At 43.2% G+C, this 17217-nt stretch overlaps 3 long non-coding RNA genes across 5 annotated transcripts in view; 1 reads left to right on the plus strand and 2 right to left on the minus strand.

The window, feature by feature from the left end:
- LOC144312393 (uncharacterized) lies at positions 1 to 3873 on the minus strand. The gene is made up of 3 exons (XR_013377850.1): positions 3690 to 3873; positions 2300 to 2362; positions 1 to 245 (listed from the first exon to the last, which is right to left on the minus strand). It is a non-coding gene; the product is annotated as an uncharacterized LOC144312393 (long non-coding RNA).
- The window catches only part of LOC144312396 (uncharacterized), a 17851-nt gene continuing 3578 nt past the window's right edge, over positions 2945 to 17217 (plus strand). Inside the window, exons 1-5 of one of the 2 annotated variants that reach the window (XR_013377854.1) lie at positions 2945 to 5106; positions 5555 to 5712; positions 5847 to 5883; positions 8930 to 8987; positions 9292 to 15679. This is a non-coding gene — a long non-coding RNA (uncharacterized LOC144312396). The remainder of the gene's footprint in view (positions 5107 to 5554; positions 5713 to 5846; positions 5884 to 8929; positions 8988 to 9291; positions 15680 to 17217) is intronic. The other variant, XR_013377855.1, reaches the window with a different exon arrangement.
- The window catches only part of LOC144312395 (uncharacterized), a 15951-nt gene continuing 5411 nt past the window's right edge, over positions 6678 to 17217 (minus strand). Inside the window, exons 3-5 of one of the 2 annotated variants that reach the window (XR_013377853.1) lie at positions 13361 to 13583; positions 11143 to 11369; positions 6678 to 7832 (exon numbers count right to left, since the gene is read on the minus strand). This is a non-coding gene — a long non-coding RNA (uncharacterized LOC144312395). Of the gene's footprint in view, positions 7833 to 9745; positions 10196 to 11142; positions 11370 to 13360; positions 13584 to 17217 lie in introns of those variants that run through there. The other variant, XR_013377852.1, reaches the window with a different exon arrangement.

Genomic DNA, 17217 nt, shown 5'->3' on the forward strand with positions numbered 1-17217 from the left:
TTTTTGGTTTTTTTTAAGATTTTATTTATTTATTCATGAGAGAGAGAGAGAGAGAGGCATAGACACAGGCAGAGGGAGAAGCAGGCTCCATGCAGGGAGCCTGACATGGGACTCGATCCCGGGTCTCCAGGGTCACGCCGTGGACCGCAGGCAGGCGCTAAACCGCTGAGCATCCCCCTGCTTCATTCTTGTTAATGGCAACATGATACTTCATTGTATAGATGTCATAATTTATTACTCATTCCCTGAAAGAGAGACATTTAGGTTGTTTACTATTCAAACAATGCTACAATAAATATTACTTGCATGTGTGCAAGTTCATCGGTAGAATAAATTGCTAAAAGTGAAGTTGTTGGGTCCAAGCATTTGTGCATTTTAGTTTTTGTTAGATATTGTCAGATTGACCTTAATAGAAGTTTTACCAATTTATTCTTCCACTAGCAATTTATGAGTTTGCCAGTTAATCCACACCATTGCCAAAATAATCTACTACTGAACTTTATCATTTTTTCCAATGTGATAGGTTCAAAAATGATATCTTAATTCCCTTTCTACATAAGTAAGCTGCAGAAGTATTTTTAAATAGTAATATAGTAAGGGAAGGTGACAGCTTTACTGGGATGTGCATCTTTCAGGAGGACTAATTGCATTGCAGACTGTGTCATATATTTTGTTAAAAGCCCATATGACTATAAAATATTGAATGGGAAAAGGAAGATGATTTAACAGATTGAGAAGTCTTTCTCCCATTTTATTTATAGCATAGTCTTTACCCTGTCCATCTCTTGCCATTGCAGAGTAGTGGGGGTTTTTTGGTAGTTGTCTTCCTAAGCACCCAAAGGGAAGCTAAGTCCTGTCTAGTCTAAGGGAGAGTCTGGAGGACTTAGTTGCTTTCCATTTTTAAAGTTGTATAAAGGAGGGTGCACCTGGGAGGCTCAGTGGCTGAACGTCTGCCTTTGGCTCAGATCCTGATGATAGGGTCCTCACAAGGAAACCTGCTTCTCCCTCTGCCTATGTCTCTGTCTCTCTCTCTCTTTCTCTGTCTTTCATGAATAAATAAAATCTTAAAAAAAAATAAAGTTCTGTAAAGGGTAAATGTTAATACCTGCCTGCCCACCAGCAGCTATCATTTGCTCTGCCATGACCTATGAGACACACCAAGGATCTGAATTTACCCTGTCCCAGATATAGGGCTCCACTGTAGATATGTAGGACCTGAAGTGTGGAAGATGTTTTGAATGAATAGTTCCCAAGCATTTATTGAGCATCTACTGTATGCCAGGTACTGTTTAAGCCCTGATATGTCAGTGGTAAATGAAACAAAGTCCTTGCCCTCAGGAAGCCTACTTTCTGGACAATAAACTAATATGAGAAAGAAAGAAGCATCCCTGACAGTTGTCACCTAGTAACTGGCAGTGGTGTTCCCTTATTGAAGATAAACAATGTTATAGAATATCACATCAGATGAGGGTTCTGCATGACTGTACTGTGATGAACCATCTTCACTCAAACAGGCCTGGACAGACATGCAACACAAAAATAACCAGATACCCACCCCCTATTAATATGAGTAAGATATTGAATTGCCCCAACTTTCTAAAAACACTAAATCAGGAATAGCACCCCACCTCCTTGTTTCCTTGAAGGCTTTACATCTCTTAACTCAAGCCAAAATCCTATACAAGCCCCTCCCAATACTCTCTTATTGAGTTTTCCTGTTCTTTTCAATAGTGTTTAGTCTTAATTGTTACATGAAGTTTAAAACACTTTGACTAATGTGTGCCCCCCACAGCCCCCCTGTGATCTTTGCTCAGTGGGAATTGACTCTTGGGAGCCAAAAATGGATACACACACATCTCCAGTAGAAAACAGATAAAAGGATAGAGTGATAGAGAGCACTTGCTATCTCATAGCACTGAGAGACCTTCTGCAGAGGTGACATTTGAGCAGAGGCCTGAATGAAATGGAGGAGGAACCATGTGGATATTTAGAGGTTGAGGGAAAAGGAAGTGCACTGACCTCTAAAATAGACTTGGCATGTTCTCCAAACAAGAGGCCAATTTAGCTTAAGAGTGAGCAAGGGAAGGAATGATTAGAAGTAAACTTAGAAGTAGCCAGTGCTCCAACCATGCAAGCCTCAAAGGTCCTGGTGAAGACTAGATAGATTTTGCTTCAAGTTACAGGAAGCCATTGAAAGATTCTGGGTTTGTTAGGAGAGTGACTCATCTCCATTGTGGCCAGAGTGACACTGCCCTTAGGCTAAGGCAGAGAAGGCCTGATCCACCCACCTCCTACTTGCCTGGCCTGGAGACCGTTGTCTCTGAAAATTTCGTCAAACTCTTCTGGGTCCTTTATTAGAAATCTGGAAGAAGGAAGGATAAAAGCCATAAGCAGAACCAAAGGAAAATGCACCAGGATCTCAGAAATTCTGTGGTAGAATGAGACATCAGTGGATATAATAGGAAACAGGATTTTTTTTAAGATTTATTTATTTTTATAAATTAATTTTTTATTGGTGTTCAAAATACCAACATACAGAATAACACCCAGTGCTCATCCCGTCAAGTGCCCCCCTCAGTGCCCATCACCTATTCATCCCCACCCCCCGCCCTGCTCCCCTTCCACCACCCCTAGTTCGTTTCCCAGAGTTAGGAGTCTTTATGTTCTGTCTCCCTTTCTGATATTTCCCACACATTTAAGATTTATTTATTTATTCAGAGAGAGCGAGAGAGAGCCAGAGACACAGGCAGAGGGAGAAGCAGGCTCCATGCAGGAAGCCTGATGTGGGACTTGATCCCGGGTCTCCAGGATCACACCCCAGGCTGCAGGCGGCGCTAAACCGCTGCGCCACCAGGGCTACCCCAAAACAGGATTTTTCTTAACATTTCTTCATTTGAATAAAAAACTCAGGCTGGCAAATTAGTTGTTATGTGAGCCTGTTTTTGGTTCAGAGATCGGCCTTTGCTGATGGGCACCAGCAGAGGGTGCTATAAACCTCAGCAGCCTGGATGCCTTTGGTCTCAGGCACAGAATGAAGTAGGGATGTTGCTGTTTAGAACATAGTGTGTGCATCAGAATCACCTGCTTTCCCTCCCACCTTCCCCCATTTCTAGCAGGTTCCCAGGTTAGATGCAGATGCAGATGTTAGATGCTGATGCTTCCAGGCAGATTGTTTCTCTTTCTGGAGGTGATAAGAATTCCCTGAAGAGCCTCTCAGCAGTCTGAGGCACCCTCCCCTAAGGGCATTTCAGAATGGGGTGGAGCGAGAATGCAGGTGTTCCTACATTCTTCCTCCCTCCTCTTGAGCAGTTGTAAAAGTATTGTGTCCACTGAAGCTCTACAAATAGCTACCATAAGCATCACACTTAGCTTTTTTATTCCCTCATTCCATCTTTTAATTTTGGCTTCCAGTCGTACATTACAAGTGTACAGAAATACAATTGACTGGGACACCTGGGTGGCTCAGTGGTTGAGCGTCTCCCTTAGGCTCGGGGCATGATCCCAGGTCCAGGGATTGGGCTCCCTGCAGGGAGCCAGCTTCTCTCTCTGCCTACGTCTCTCCCTCTCTCTCTCTGTGTCTCTCATGAATAAATAAATAAAATCTTTTAAAAAATTATTTAAAAAAAAAGAAATACAATTGACTGTTGGACATTGGCCTTTTATCCTGTGACACTGCCAAACTCAGGTACCGTACTAGTTCTAGAAGTTCTTTTGTAGGCTTCTTAGGGTTTTGCACATAGTCATAAACAATCTTGTCCATCAATGAATAGCGACTGTTTTATCCTTCCCCCACTCCGTCTTGAATTCTTGTTTCTCTGGTGGCCAGAACCGGTTTCTCTGCTGACCCCATTCCGTCATATTCAGGAGCAGTTAACACACTAAGTCACAAAGCAATTGACAGTACTCTGAATTCTAAGTGACCACTGAGGACACTTAGGGAAAAGACATCTGAAATGATGACAAACAAGGGCCCTGAGATGAGAGAGACCTAGCCTTGAAATAGTTCTCGTAGGCCAGAGCTAGAGAGTAGAACCCCACCTTCCTAAAGTGGGGAGGTTAGGCTCCAGCTCTGAGTGGGAAGAGTCTAGCCTTTGGCACCCAGGAATTCCTGTGTGGGTCAGGTACCTGAATTGTAGCACCCAAGGGGACTCTTGGATTAAGCCTTAGGGTGGACCAAGGTTTGGCAGAGGTAAAGGGAGACCTCAGCCCATTTGATAGGTCATGAGAATTGGTAGTGGAATTCTCATGGAGGGCTCCAAAAGGAAAGCAACAGATCGGGCTTCTAATCTAGGCAGCAGGCTAGAGGAAGTTTGCCCTTTCTTGGTTACTAGTTGAGTGGGGATAAATGGCATTTGGGAGCAACGTAATTCATTTGTGTTCTCTCTCCCTGCACACTGCCTGGTACCTTCATACATTGGCACTAGGGTCCTTTTACTAAGCAGCTCCCCTTCATAGCTTCATCTTCCCTTTGCTTCAAAACTTAAAGGTAGCCATTATTTTCTCAAGGAAAATGGCATGTCTAAAATGCTTTGTGTTTTCATTTCCCTAGCTGTAGGTTAGCATGTGTTGGGACAGACTCAGAGTTGGTACTGCCTTTGGCTTCACACTCTTGGCTCCACCTCTCCATATAATCCCGCCTGTTAGGAAAACCATTTAAAATAGAAATAGTTGATAACTTCAGCTGTCACACTGTAATAGGGCTTGGCTTACAGGGGGAAAGCCTGGCCTCTGCCTCCTACACGTGATGTAGTGGTACTGTGCCTGAGCTTAGGCAAGTCACCAAATTGCTGCCTCAGTTTCCCTATTTGATGTGATGGGATGGTAATAGCTGGAAAGAGATATAGTATAATGGTTTAAGGGCATGGACTCTGAAGCCAGGTGCCTAGACTTAAATCCTGACTCCTCTCCTTACTAGCTCCATAACCTTGGCAAGTTATATATCCTCTTTGTCTCTCAGTTTTGAGTTGCTAATAGTACTTAAATGTATAGAGTTATTATGAGGATTAATGAGTTAGTTCCTGCAAAGGATATAAAATATTACCTGGAACATCATAAGTAGAAGATAGCATCATCTTCATCACATTATAAGGATCTGTTGAGTTCATGGTGTGAAAGTATTTTGAAACTGAAAAGTGATATCTACCTTCTGACTATTACCTTACCAAAGCTATTTAATAGTGGAACTCATTGTGCTGAGCCTGCAGATTGAGGACGGCTGTTATTTTGGGAGGGGGGTGTTGTTTGTTTTGTTGAAGTAGAGTTGACACAAATTTCATAATATTACATAATTTTCAGGTGTACAACGTAGTGATTCCACAACTCTCCGTGTTATGCTGTACTCACCACACATCTCTATTACAATGTCACTGACTATATTCCCTACTCTGAAAGATGCCTTTCATCTCTGTGACTTACTCATTTCGAAACTGGAAGCCTCTACCTCCCACTCCCCTCACCCATTTCTCCCATCCCTCCACCCATTCCCCTCTGGTAACCAGCCATTAGTTTATTTTCTTTTTTGTTGGTTTGTTTGAAAACGTTATTTATTTCACAGAGAGAGCATGAGCAGGGGAAGGGACAGAGGGACAGAACGAGAAGCAGGGGAGAAGCAGGCCCCCTGCTGAGCAGGGAGCCCAACGTGGGGCTCAATCCCAGGACCCGGAGATCACGACCTGAGCTGAAGGCAGACGCTTAACTGGCTGAGCCACTCAGGTGCTCCCCTCACTTTGTTTTTTGTATTTATGGGTCTGTTTCTGGGGTTTTTTTTTGTTCATTTGGTTTTTTTTTTTTTTTTTAGATTTCACACATAACTGAAATCATATTTGTTTTTCTTTGTCTTCACTTAGATAATACTCTGTAGGATCAGCTATGTTGTCACAAATGGTAAGATGCATCCTTTTTTATGGCTGATTGATATTCCATTACATACACACACCACATCTTTGTTCCTCTATTGATGGACATTTGAATTGCTTCTATAGCTTGGCTATTGTAAATAATGCTGCAGTAAACATAAAAGTGTATATGTCTTTTTGAATTAGTATTTTTGTTTTCTTTGCGTAAATACCCAGTAGTGGAGAAGAGGGCTGATTTTGTTTTTTGTTTTTCGTTTTTTTTTTTTAAGATTTTATTTATTTATTCATGAGACACACACACAGAGAGAGAGAGAGAGAGAGAGAGAGAGAGAGAGAGAGAGGCAGAGAGAGAAGTGGTCTCCTCACAGGGACTCGATCCCAGATTCTGGGATCACGCCCTGAGCTGAAGGCAGATGCTCAACCGCTGAGCCATCCAGGCGTCCCGAGGGCTGATTTTGAATGTCACCTTCCCAAAGCCCCATTACACTGTCCTTATCTGGGCAATTCCTCTGCCCACAAACTGGCATACAGGACGTAGGTCCTCTTTATATAGAGCCTCCGATGCTGGTGAATTAAGAACTGAGGCTATCACACCCCCAGGGAATGACTTAACCACCCACACAGGAGGGACCTGGGGAGGGAGTTCTCAGTGGGCATCAGGGACAAGGACAGAAACTGAGAGGGAATTATGAGAAGCCTGACCCTTGTGCCCACCTTCTAGAAGACTGGAGAGACTTCCAGTCTTATCTCTAAAAGAAGAGTTCTGTTCTTTTTTTTTAAAAAAAGATTTATTTATTTATGTATTTATGATAGAGAGAGAGAGAGAGAGAGAGAGAGGCAGAGACACAGGAGGAGGGAGAAGCAGGCTGCATGATGCCCGGAGCCCAACGTGGGACTGGATCCCGGGACTCCAGGATCATGCCCCAGGCCAAAGGCAGGCGCTAAACCGCTGAGCCACCCAGGGATCCCCAAGAGTTCTGTTCTCACTTCACAAGGTGCTTGAAGAAGACAGTGAGGTAATAGTCCCAGATAAATAAAAAAGATATTATTGGAGTATAATAGGTGAATTACCATATCTGAACCAAACCTCCCTAAAAGTCCTGTCAGACGGTCAGTGTGTGAGGATGAGCAGTATACCCTCTTTTGATATAGGACTCTCTTGCTAGCCTTCATGTTTGCCCTGATAAGCCTTTTCTGCTAGGTGGCCCTCTAAATTGTACTCATTGAGGGCTTTGGTTGAATTTTGGCCACTCAGCTTCCTAGTCTCTATGCTTTTCCGCACTTTGGGACTCCCCCTCCACACACATAATACAGGTGTTTTTGCAATAGGGATCGAGCCTTCTGTGGTAGACTCACACTCTGTAGTATGACTTTACCGCTCCCTGTCTCAAGAGACAAAGTCTATTTCCCCACCCCTTTACAGTAACTGTCTTTGTGACTAATAAAATGTGGTGGACATGCTGATATGTGACTCATGAGGCTACCACTTTCACCCTCTTGGGATGCTGGCCTGAAATGGCTGTGCCATAAAGGAACCTAAAATGAAAGATCATGTAAGATAGAGAGAGGCCCAGCTTACCAAACGATCCCGGGTGAGCCCAGCCTCTAGCTGACCTACCAGCTGAGACAGCTGCATGAGTAAGCCCAATAGAGATCAGGAGAACTGTCCAATCAATGTGCAGATTCATAGACATAATTTATCTTAAAGCACTAAGCTTTAGTGCATTTGTTAGGTTGCATTAGATAACTGATATGCCGTGCATTTTATTTCTAACACCCCTTCCCACTGGTCTTCTATAGTTTGAAAGGCCTGGCTTTATTTAGGAGGTCAGAGGTGTTTTTCCAGCCTTCTTGGCCAATATCCAGTTCCATATTGTCCTGAAGTCTGTTTTCACAAGGCTGGTCTTGGCTCTGAGGCTATATATCTTAAATGCAATCTCATTGGTGACTCACCGATGCATTCTCATTTGGCTTTGCCTGGAATTAGATGGACCAACACATATGCTTTCAAAATTTTTCTGTTAAGAAATCACAAATTTAGACTTTTACCTGTGCGTAGCCAAGATGGAGTATAGGGACCAGATTTGCCCTCTCGCTTCATTGTTGCATCCTAGTTTGTCGCCATCATCCTAAATATACTCCTGATGTGATGTGGGTCCAGCATGGAGAACAGCCAGCCCTTGCTCCCCTTGATCTGGCCTCCACTGACCTCTCCAGCCTGCCCTTGTTAATTAAGTAACCCCTCTTCTGACTATTTCCTCCCCTGACATCCCATCTGTTGTACCATTCCTGCCATATTATTTGCAGTTTGTTGAACACACCATGCTCTATCATGCCTAGGCATCTTTCCTTATGTGCTGCCCATTCCCTCCTAGCTGGCCACAGAAACATGTCCTCCATTTTTAAGAATCTGTTTAACTCTGGGGCCTTCCTGATGCTCTCAGGGTGAACTGACTCCTTCATAATCCATGGTTCTCTGTTCATTTAGCGATCCTTGTGCCTACAGCACGTTACAGTCCTTGTTCATGGTTGTCTCCCTTTCTAGTTCATTGTTAATGAGTCAGAGACTCATCATTAAAAACGAGTCTCTGACTCATTAAAACTTTCATTTTAATGCAGTGTCTGACACACACTAATTGCTTAGTAAACATTTATAGAAGGAAGTGTGAGGGGGCACCTGGGTGGCTCAGCAGTTGAGCCTCTGCCTTCTGCTCAGGGCGTGATCTCGGGGTCCTGGGACTGAGTCCCATATCAGGATCCCTGCGGGGAGCCTGCTTCTCCCTCTGCCTATGTCTCTGTCTCTCTCTCTCTCTCTCTCTCTCATGAATAAATAAATAAAATCTTAAAAAAAAAAAAAGTGTGAGAGGAAGGAACATGTGTGACAAAAATCTAAAAAGATAGGGATGTCCCCAGGGCTAGAAGAATAGCCCATGCAAAAGCAGAGTGTTCCTTCTGAGTGATGAATCCAGTAGCTTGATTTCATGCTAACAGAGCCATTGTGACATTAATTAGGACTTTGTTAATTTTGAAGGAATAACAAACTGGATCCTTTATGTTACACCATTTATCAACAGATTTGTTCAACTTAAATACTGGGACATAAACAAGAGCTAACAAGAGCAAACGTTTCAGGTAACCATCAAACACTTGACAAGTAGCCCTTTCCACATAAACAATTGATGGACTGAATTAGAAAATATTCTCATCTGTTCATTAAAACAGATTGCCCTTAAGATCCTTACTGAGGAGCAATTTATTAGCATAGTTCCACTAGATTCCTGAAGGCAATACAACTGAATTCCTTTTAATATGCTTTATGATTCAGTCAAGCCAACTCTTGTCAGAGGGACCTAGTTAATCTGAATTAACTATATTTGAAGTCTTGGCATTACAGACTGAGAGCAGAATGATTCATTCAAATGGTGTGTCTTTGTAGCTTGTCCCAGAAGATTGCTGGAAACACAGAAAATTGATGGTGTTTTGGAGAAGATGAAGGAGATGTCCCTGGGTACACCTTGGCCCCTAGATGTAAACCTTGTGAGCTTGGTGACTTTCTACTTGTAGGGGAGCTGTAGCAGAAGCCTTGACTTTTAACAGGCAACCCCTCCCAATTTCCCCCGCCTCCTCCTCAAAAAACAAAACAAAATAAAACAAAAAACCCAAAAAACAAAAAACAAAAACAAAAATAAACCCAACAGGGTACCTGGGTGGCTCAAGTGGTTGAGCTTCTGCCTTTGGCTCAGGTCATGATCCCGGGTCTGGGGATCAAGTCCCACATATGGCTTCCTGCGAGGAACCTGCTTCTCCCTCTGTCTATGTCTCTGCCTCTCTCTCTCTCTGTCTCTCATGAATAAATACTTTAAAACAAACAAACAAACAAACAAGCAAAAAAAAAAAAAAAACCCAACTTCTATACACATATATTCATAGAGCTTTCCTGTGGCATAAAGGATTTTAAATTAAGAAAATATAGGCCAGTCATGGAACGTCATCCTGTTAGAATAGAAGGGTATGTTACCTGGGGAGGGAATCTACACATGAACACACATCTATTGGGAAAGGAAAGAGGCCATCAATGCTAGGCTGTGCTTTACTAACAGGGCCTTAGGCATTTTTTTTTTTCAGCTATGATTTTTGTACTTTACTAAAAATTTCCTGGAGTTGGGGTTTCAAGGAATTAATAAGCTTTGGGAAAAGCTGAGATGAGTATGAAGGCCTTCCGTCCCATCAGAGAGCAATGTTGGGCTCCTGAGACAGGTGATGTCTTTTCCTGAGCTCCCAGGGATGGAGCCATAGTTGGGCAGATAGACATGCACTCTAGAAAATCCAGTAGCTTCCTCCTGCAAAGACCCAGAGTAGATTATTCTGGGCGCCACCACTGCTGTGGTTTCCCCTTCCATGCTAGGCTAAAATCAAGGTGGCTTGATATCCTGAACTAAACAAGAAGACAGTACTCCAAACTTGGATGGAAACAACCTCTGGTTCTGTATATTCTGTGTCTCTTCATTGACATGTTGTTTCTCATCCATCTTTGCAATTTCCTTCCTTTGCAATTGCTGCCATTTTTTCCTAGTTGCACTGAGTTTAGGTATGAGGATTGTACTGCTGAAATTGCCCTTCCAGGTTATGTTTACAGGGCTTAGAATGCAACCTTTGCAAAGGAGCACATCTTTAGTCTTCCTGGCCCTCTTCTAAGCAGTTATTTCTGAAATCATGGTTCTTATATATTTATATTATACTTATATATTTAAATATAAATACATATTAGAACATATATATAAAACATACATAACTTATAGATGCATATATATGCATATATAAACATAACATATAAGCATATGTATAAACATTTTCTATTTTATACATGTATTATATATTTTGGGTATTTACGTTCCTATACTATTAACTGACTCTCCTGATTGGCCCTTCTACCCCTCTTCTCTGAGATACTCCTCTCCTTCCGCATTTTTTTCCACTTCATTTAATAGCAATTTGTTGATCCACTATGAATAACACCTATATCTCAGGCCCTTCAGAGGAGTTAAAGATGAAAATCACACTGTCCACCCTCAGGTCCTTATAATCTGATAAAGGAAAGTAGAAAAAACACAATTGAGTGTGAATGGTCATTGTTCTATTTTTGAGCACCTGTTATATGTTTAGTGCTTTAAATATAATGTTTCACTTAATCAGACCTTGTAAAATAGTGGTATCACCCCCCATATGCAGCTTTTGAAGCATTTCCTCAAGGTTATACTGCTAGTAAGTGCAGAGTTGGGATTCAAACCTGGGTCGGTCTCCAAGAGTGTCTTCCAGGAGCTGCCCTACTGTATTAGGAGGCCTCAGTGCAGACCATAAAGGCAGGCGCCATAAAAGTGATATGAGGTTCCAAGGAGGAGCTGAATCTGGGAAGGCTTTGGAAATACACTTGAGATAGGTATGCTTGTTTACATCTTCTGAGCAGCAGATGCTGAGGTAGAATTAAATGTGCAAGAGATTTACTGAGGGATGTGCCTGTGACAGACAAAGGAGGAGAAGCTTCAGATTTCTACATAGGAAAGAAGATTGGGTAAGATAGCAACACAGTTCTAAGAACATTTCAGTCAGGCCAAAAAAAACCATCCTTAAGCCAAAGTCACCTATTAGAGGAGACTCAATGTTGGACAGGGATGGACGTGCATGAGGATCCCTGTTCATCATTATGCTCGGTTACAAGCTAGGAATAAGGGCAGCCCGGGTGGCTCAGCGGTTTAGCGCCACCTTCAGCCCAGCCCAGGGCCTGATCCTGGAGACCCGGAATCGGGTCCCACATCGGGCTCCCTGCATGGAGCCTGCATCTCCTTCTGCCTGTGTCTCTGCCTCTCTCTCTGTGTGTGTCTCATGAATAAATAAATAAAATCTTAAAAAAAAAAAACAAAAACAAGCTAGGAATAACCTCCGGGGTTTCACTGGATCCAGAAAGGCAGCAGCTGGAGCTGTGGTCTGCTGTGCTCTGCACGCAGCTGATCTGAACAGTGCATTTTCATGGCTGCCATGAGAAGCTTAGAAGAATTGGTTAAATTTGGGGATAGCTCTGTTGAGAGTGACATTTGAGACAGCACATTTTCTATGAAACACCAGGCTCTTGAGATCCTTCTTGAAAAAACTTAACTGGGAACATATTGCATTCTCCTTTCAGAGACTCATCATGCATATTAACTCAAGGCTCTGAGAAGTTCCACTTTAAAAATGGGTTAACTCATCCAACAGTTCCCAAATCTGCTTGATCACAGAGCTTTTTATACATGTGTAAATTCTATTAATACACTGTGTAAATAGTGGCTAAAAAAAACTCTAAAGACTGTGCTTGCTTAGAAAGTTAGGTTAGGCCATATTGTGGAGGGCTTTAGACTATTTAACCTGGTGGCATTGATAGCTTTATGGAAGGGTTCAGAAGAGGGGAGTCATGCACTTGGTTGTGTTACCTGGCAGTGGGTGTGTAGTGGGGATTGGAGCAAGAGTGTGGTCCTTAAAATTAAGCCCTGGTTACTTACAGCCATAATGAGCCTCGGGATTTCCCCCAGTCTCTAGACATAGCCCATGAATCACTTGAAATATAACTGCTTTATTTCCAACCAAAGGTCTAGGAGAACTCAAACTGGTGGGAGGGGTGGTGGGGTCACCCAGTAGCAAACTGACCAACCTCCTACAGCCAGAGATAATGGCCTATTGTGGCCCTGGCTTCCTCATCAGCTTCCCTCTGTACTGAGGGTCCAGGCGGCTGGCAGCCAAGCTGTCCTTGTGACTTTCCTCGGAACTCTCCCTCACCCTCCTTCCACTGCCTCCCACACCAGGCCAAGAGATACAGGGCAGCCACACAGTAGATGCAGGCAGCCGTGGGATCTGAGTCATGAAACATTCTCAGCAGTGACCCAGTGACCGGTCTATGGAGAAGCTAGCTTTCCTCTCCCTTCATTGGGGAGGTTCATGCCTCTACTATAAATTTACCAGGGGAAATTTTTATTTTTATTTTAATTTTAATTTTTATTTTTTTTCAGGGGAAATTTTTAAAGCCAACTATCTCTGTTAATGCACCATGACAAGGGTGGTCCAAAGCAGTGGAGCCTTTGAATGTTTCATAAATATAATTAATCTCCCCCAATGGGGAAGGCTTTGACAGTGAGGAGGCAATGTGAATTGTGGTTAAGAATGTATGTCCTGGGCTCAGACAGAGCTGGCTTTAAATTTTGTCTCTACCCACCAAAAGAACTAGCTTTACATCCTGGGCCAGTTACCTAACCTCTATAGGTTCATGTTTCTTATCTATGGCAGATCTCATACTATGTGTTTTGTGGAGTTGTTACAAGAATTTTAAAAAGCCTATGAAGTGTTTAGAACAGTGCCTGGCACAAAGAAAGTGACTGATACGTGTTAGCCATGATTATTTTGATTGTGTTTATCATTATTAGTGTCATTCTTAGATATTGGGTGGGTACGGATAGAGTTGAGTCAGAAATGGTTCTCACCATTAAAGAGGTTCACAGAGAAGGCAGAAGGCAGAGTATTAAAAAAGAAAACAAAAACATGAGATGCAGGGCCGGCCCCTTGGTGGCTCAGTCAGCTCAGCACCTGCCTTCGGCTCAGGTCATGATCTCAGCGTCCTGGGATTGGGCCCAACACTGGGCTCCTTGCTTCTCCCTCTTCCTCTGCCTGCCACTCTTCCTGCTTGTGCTCTTGTGCTCTCTGTCTCTGTCAAATAAACAGATAAAATCTTAAAAAAAAAATACCACCCATGATATATAAGTAAATTTTACTTAAAAAGAGCCCCATAGATAGGGGTACCTGGGTGGCTTCATTGGTTAAGCATCTGACTCTTGGCTTTAGCTCAGGTCATGATCTCAGGATCATGAGACTGAGCCCTGAGTCGGGCTCCACACTCAGTAGGGATTCCACTTGAAATTTTCTCTTTCCCTCTCCGTCTGCCACTCCTCCACTCATTCTCTCTTTCTCTCTCTCAAATAAATAAATCTTAAAAAAAAAAAAAACATAAATATTGGGATTCCTGGGTAGCTCAGTGATTGAGCGGCTGCCTTCTGCTCAAGGTGTGATCCTGGAGTCCCGGGATCAAGTCCCACATCAGGCTTCCTGCATGGAGTCTGCTTCTCCCTCTGCCTGTGTCTCTGCCTCTCTCTGTCTCCTTCTGTGTCTCTCATGAATAAATAAATAAAATCTTTTTTTAAAAACATAAATATTAAACTCTAGTTAATGATATGCATACTGAAGTATTTATAGGTAAAGTGTACTGATGTCTGCATCTAACTTTGAAATGCATCAAAATGGTAAGATGGATTGATGAATGGAATGATGGATAGATATGAGAGGAGAACAAACATAACAAAATGTAAACTGTAGAATCTAAATAGTAGATGTATGGCATCCATTATGCAATTCTTTCAACTTTTCTGTATGTTTGGAAATTTTCATAATAAAATATTGGGAAACCATGTAATAAATGCCATAAGGCAATAAGTGCCATAGAAGTTCAGAGAAAGTAAAAGCTGATAAATCAGAAAAACACTGTGGTGGGAGTACATTGGAGTTGGGCTTTAAAAGGAATCAGAGGGTTTAACTCAAAACGGTGGGGCTGGAGAAGCATTCTAGGTAGGATGAGCAGCATAGGCAAGGGAAGTGAGGCTGAAAACACTGATTTGGGAATCACCTGTGACCTGAGTTAGCACAGGTGGCAGGTAAGAAACATGACTGTGATGGAAGGCAGAGTAGAACTGTCATCCCTATTCCTTATGCCAGGGACCTTATGCTATGGGGAAAGGGGGGAGGCACTGAAATTTCTCTGTCTTCATTTCCCCTGTCACTTTGGGCTAAGCTTGTCCATAAGGAAGGTGTGAGTTTTTCCAAGGAACCAAAACATGTTTCGCCAGTGTTCTAATTGGAGCTCTGAGCAAGAGCGCAGGTTGCTGACTGCATGATAAATAGCAAAGTCCTTTTATGTCAGTCTCTGCATCAACCCAGAATCATTCCACCAGAATAGCAACTGGGAGGAACTGCATGAAACTTGCACTTACTCTGTATTCTATTAAGCTGTAATCCCACCATCTTCTTTTAATCATCACATTTTATATTAAATACTAAATCAAAATAGAGTCCACGCTGCATGAGCTCTGGAGAGCTGTCAAATGCTTCTCCTTCCCCCTTAGGAGTCACTGCTGGGCTTTGATAGGCAGCCTAGATCAGTGGTTTTCATGCTTCGGTGTACCTGAGAATGATAGCCCAAAGTCGTGTGCACAAAACCAGGCACACTGTCCTTTATGGACAATTTCAGGCATTTTTCACATACCGGCTTGACTTTTGAGCCCAGTTAATCCTAGGATGGCCCTCACCTCCAGCCACGGGTCTTAATTCCCCCAAATATTTTAAGTCTCTCTATTCACTTTCACCCTCCTTAGTTTTCACCCCAGTCCTACCTGTGCTTCCTTCTATCTGTATTGTCCTCTCACTGCTGCTCTCCTTGCCACCTTCTCCCTTGATGCCCTCTGGAACCTTGTTCTTCCTGTAAATAAACTACCCTAAGTCTTCAACTTCATGGCTGAATGCTCTTTCACACTTCTCACCTTAGCAAAAAAGGACCTTTACCCATAGGTGTTCCCTCTTCCCAGAGGGAGGCCTGCTCATTCTGCCCATGCCTTCATTTTTTTTTTTTTAAAGATTTATTTATTCATGAGAGACACAGAGAGGCAGAGACACAGGCAGAGGGAGAAGCAGGCTCCTCATGGGGAGCCCGATGTGGAACTCGATCCCAGATTCTGGGATCACGACCTGAGCCAAAGGTAGGCAGGCACCCAACTGCTGAGCCACAGCAGGGATGTGTCGCGTCGTGTCCCCCGTCCCCCCACCCGCACCTTCTTGGACTCAAGGGATGGACCTGGGGGTGGGAAGCGTGGCTACTTTTTTTAACTACTCCACCCTCCTATAAAATCACCCTCCTATGAAATCACTTCCGTCATCAGTTCTATCATCCTTTACTTGGTATCCTTTATGACCAGCTTCCTGGTTACTCCCTTGTGTTCCCTGAGGACTTTAGCCCTGACTCCCAGTTTTCCTTTCCACCTCTTATCCGAACAACATCCTGGTGACTTCAGTATCCCTGCCAGCAGCTTGTGCCTATCCCACCATCGAGTATTGAATATGTGCGTGCAGGACAGTTAGCTCCAACCACCTAGTCTCACCTATCATCTTTGACCTTCTCAACTCCAATGAACTTGACTTCCTCTCCACCCTTCCATGGCTGGTCACCACCCAGAATGCTCAACTGCTAAACCTTACATCTCAGTGTCCCACATACTAACCATAACCACAGCTTATAGTTTAATCTCTCTCTCATCTCTATATGTGTTTGTTTGAATCACATGAAGATTCCCAGTTCTTAGCCCCAGAACTCTCCTTAGACCTGGGCAAGAGGGTCCTCCCACCCTGGGCCTCATACCTTAGAGGGCCCTACTCAAACCCTTCTCAAAATGTGCCTATTCCTATCGGGTGAGGAGTTTGCAAGGACAAAAACAAAAAACAAAACAAAACAAAAAAACAAGTCCACATGCTCACCCTCTCCATAACTGAACCAAACTCTGGATACAGAAGATCTGTCTTCCCCACTGAAACACTTCAGAACTTGCTTCTGGGGCCTGCATGGATTTCTTTCCCAGAGTCCGTCCTTTTAAGCATGGATTGAACTGCCAGTGACATACCCCTAAGCCCATGGAGTGGTCAAGGAGTGTGTGTCTATGTGAAGGGGGATGGAGTGGACACATGGATGGGTGTGTATCCCTCACATTGTGGGACAAAGCCTGAGGCAGGAAAAGAAGGAATGTGAATCTCGGGTAGTCTCTCCCTATGTTGACCTCATGTGGCACTAGGTCTGCGCAATAGGACTGAATCCTAACAAGGAAACCTTCAAAATTTGCCTGGCTGGATTTCAAAAGTGCATGGACTCCTGTGTATGTCCTATTTCCCCCTTTTTTGACCAGGCAGTTATCCTGTGCCTGTCCTACCCCATGTGTGTTGGATTGTATGTACGTGTTGGGGGGCCGACAGCTTGTCTCTTTAGTTCATAGGTCTTCAGATCAAGAGGACCTGTACTGGAGTTGCTGTACTTAAGGAAATATACCTGAGAAGCCTCTTGCTGATGCTATAAAAGCTGGAGGTTTAGGGGAGGGCGTGGGGAGAAGTTAATATATTTCCCATGTAAGAGAAATGTAAATAATATGACCAGATTGTGGTAATTTAAGTTATATCCACAAATTCTTTGACACTCCTTTCAAAACACGGAACTTAATTTCTTTCCCCTTGAGCACGGACTGGTCTTAATAAC

This window comes from Canis aureus, chromosome 4 (genome assembly GCF_053574225.1).
Source record: "Canis aureus isolate CA01 chromosome 4, VMU_Caureus_v.1.0, whole genome shotgun sequence".
Taxonomy (NCBI): Eukaryota; Metazoa; Chordata; class Mammalia; order Carnivora; family Canidae; genus Canis; species Canis aureus.